This window comes from Amphiura filiformis, chromosome 10 (assembly GCF_039555335.1).
Source record: "Amphiura filiformis chromosome 10, Afil_fr2py, whole genome shotgun sequence".
NCBI classification, from domain to species: Eukaryota; Metazoa; Echinodermata; class Ophiuroidea; order Amphilepidida; family Amphiuridae; genus Amphiura; species Amphiura filiformis.
This window is the reverse complement of record NC_092637.1, coordinates 13,819,499-13,823,352: the sequence shown is the minus strand read 5'-3', so window position 1 is coordinate 13,823,352 and position 3,854 is coordinate 13,819,499.

Sequence of the window (3,854 nt, the reverse complement as noted above, 5' to 3'; positions counted from 1 at the left end):
CACCAACTTTCATATATGCTGGGTTTTTTTTGTCAATTTAGAGTGTTTGGTAGCAAATTTGGTAGCAAATTGATGCTAACTAGATTCTTCACACGACCTTATCAATCAAATAGTCATAACAAGATCAGGTTTTGGTGTAGAACGGGTTAAGTGAGATGTTTATAAACTATTACAGATAAAAGTCACGCCTTATTGACATTTGTTTGTTTAATAGTAAGTGACCATAATTGAGTTAAAAGACTATTTTTGCATTTTTCTCAAAAATATAACACACTGGTAACAAAAGTTATGTATATTATAGGGGCAAAGATTCCAGTTACTGCACTGGAATTTCAGTGACTCAAGACAAGCGGTACGTTATTTATGAAAAGAGGTACCGCTAGAATGTACCTCATTTCGTAACATACGGTATACAATGAACCACTTGTCTTGAATCACTGAAATTTCAGTGAAGTAATTGGATTGCTTGCCCTATAATATACATAACTTTTTTTACCAGTGTGTTATTAGTTTTTGAAAAATGCAAAAATAGACACAAATTTATCGAGGGGTGTAGTACCACCTTAAATCATGAACATAATGTATTATATTCTAACCATTACGGATAAACATGCTACCTTATTTACATTATTTGTTTCATAGTAGCGACTACCCGAATGGTTCAAAGCACCCGTGAATATTATAAATCAGGGCCGAATTTGCCTTGGAAGTGGGGGCCCGGCCTGGGCCAGGCCAAAATTTGAAAGGCCCCAAACTCACCGTGAGGAAGGCATGTGCACTCAAGTGGTCAAGTTTTGGTTTAGGTATAGGATCGACCATGGATCGACAGTGGCGGCGGGAGCATTATAATTTGGAGGGAGACGAAATTAGATGTATAAGACATTTGTGCTCAAAGCAAGTGAAAAAGTTCAACATCAGACTATTTTAGCCCAAAATGGAGGTGAATTATGCTCTATAACGGGCCAGTGCAATTTTACCCTATTTTGGCTCAAAACATGATGTTTTCGGGCTAATAAGGAAGATGCACATGGCAATTTCAGGGGCCCCAACAATTTGGGTGCCCTGGGCCCGGGCCCCATCTGACCCAATGTTTAATCCAGCCCTGTGAATCATGAAAGGAATGTGTTTCTGCACTCTTAAGAAATAAAGGTTCTACTAAATAGAACCTTTTTGTCCTCTCAGGAGAACCCTCCCTCTTGAACTTTAAAAATGGTTCTTTAATTTTGGAGAACCCTTAAAGGTCATCACATTTTTTTGGCCATTTTCGATGGTTTTGGAACCATTTTTGGTTCTTTAGAGAACCTCTAAGGGTTCTCCTGAGAGGACAATTTTAGAACCTTTTTAGAATCTTTATTTATTTATTAGAGTACCGTATGTAAACCATTATAGATACATAGCGTGGACAGTGCCTTAAAAATCCAAGCAGACAGACACGTGAAAACAGCCAAAATCATAGGTCATAATAATTAGCTATAGGCCTAATTATAGGGCCTATTCGTCATCGGATCTAATCTTTCAGAGCTGCTTTATTAACCGAAGCCCCATTGTGATAATGACTGGTCATTACGATGACGAATATATTATATGACCCGTGATTTCGGATTTTCACCGTCTTTCTACTTCAATTTTTTAAGGCGCTGCCCACGAAATGTAAAATGCCGTCTTGTCGACCTAATTTGTTAAGGGCTCTGGTATGAACGTTTCGATAGTAATTTTGTGGGACATGAGAGCACATCTTCTCCGATCAGACATATCGAATGAATTCTGAATACGAGGAATGTCCTACTGATATCAGATATACGAGTGGATATTCATACGCAGTGGTAGATAAAATGATTAAAGAGTTTAACTTCAACACTACGCTATTTTTCGCTCACCTGGAACGTTTTCACTAGTTCGACTAGCGTCTTCAGCAGATGGTGATGCTGTGATGATATCTTGTCTACAATCGGGATATCTCTCACTGATGACGTCATATGATTGACAGGATGACGTCATAGGATGTTACGATATCCCGATTGTAGACAAGATATCATCACAGCATCACCATCTGCTGAAGACGCTAGTCGAACTAGTGAAAACGTTCCAGGTGAGCGAAAAATAGTGTAGTGTTGAAGTTAAAGTTTTTTTTTTTAATTTTTTGATATTTAACATGTTTAACTATCCTAGAAGTAAACTTTAAAAATCTAATGATATGCACTTAAAGTGTATGTAGCTAGTATGAAAAGCCGACGATCAATTGAAAATTTTGACCTTTCGTATTGAAGATATGGATTTTCCCCTAAAGCACAAAAAAAAATTAAGCCATTTGGGGGGAAAAATCCATATCTTTCATACACAAGGTCAAATATTCAATTGATCATCGGCTTTTCATCCCAGCTGCATACACTTTAAGTACATGTCATTAGACCTATAAAGTTTACTTAGAGGACTGTTAAATATTAAAAATATCAATTTTTAATAATTTGCCATAAAATGTGTATTATATCGCGAATTTCAAAAAATCTAAATTATTTGACATCAGAAGGACATTCTTCGTATTCAGAAATATGCAATTCAATATGTCTGATATGCTCTTATGTCCCACAAAAATACTGTCCAAACGTTCATACCCATACCCGAACCGAATTGAGTGATGAAAAGCACCCTTAAAATGCCGTCTTCCCAGCAAACACAAAAACGTTTTAAAAACGCTTTAAATAAGTTATATTTTGGCTTTTGGTTTAGGTAAAAACGTTTTAAGGGATCCAAAATGAGCGTTTATTGCGTTTCGACAGTATTTTTGTGGGACATGAGAGCACCTCAGACCTATCGAATTGCATTCTGAATACGAAGCATGTCTTTCTGATATCAAATAATTTAAAAAAATTTTAAAATCACAATATAATACAAATTTTATGACAAATTATAAAAATTTGATATTTTTCAAATTTTTTATATATAACAGTCCTCGAAGTAAATTATATAAATCTAATGATATATTCTTTAAGTGTATGTAGCAGGGAGGAAAAGCCGACGGTCAATTGAAAATGTTGACCTTTCATATTTGAAGATATGGATTTTTTTCCCAAAAACACTAATTTTTTGTGTGTGTTTTGGGAAAAAAATCCATATCTTCAATACGAAAGGTCAAAATTTTCAATTGATCGTCGGCTTTTCATCCCACCTACATACACTTTAATATAAATCATCAGATTTATAAAGTTTACTTCAAGTACTGTTAAATATCAAAAATATCAATTTTTAATGATTTGCCATAAAATGTGTATTAAATTGCGAATTTCAAAAAATCTAAATTATTTGATATCAGAATGACATTCTTCGTATTCAGAATGCAATTCGATATGTCTGATGTGCTCTAATGTCCCAAAATAAATACTGTCCAAACGTTCATACCCCAGCCCTTAATAACATTAAAATGTCGGGTTATATAAATGTCATGATAACGTTTTAAAACGTTTTGTATGAAAACACACTACAACAAAATAATTTTAAATGTTTTCAAAAAATGTTATTGTAAGCTATTTTTGCAAACCTTTTTGCCAAATATTGTGTCAATACTTATAACATTATGTTAAAATATTTGAACCCAGCAAACACAGAAATGTTCTTAATTTTGTTTTCAAAACCTTTTAATAACATTTAAATGTCGGGTTATATAAAGGTCATGAAAACGTTTTTAAAACGTTATTGAAAATATTTTGGGCAAACATTTTTTGCAAAATTTGTTTAGAATGTTTTGTATCAAATTTTCAAGAATGTTTTTGGAATGTTATTAAAACGTTTTTATACTATATAACCCGACATTTAAACATTTTCTGTAAAACATTTTTGTTTGCTGAGCAGTAGATTAT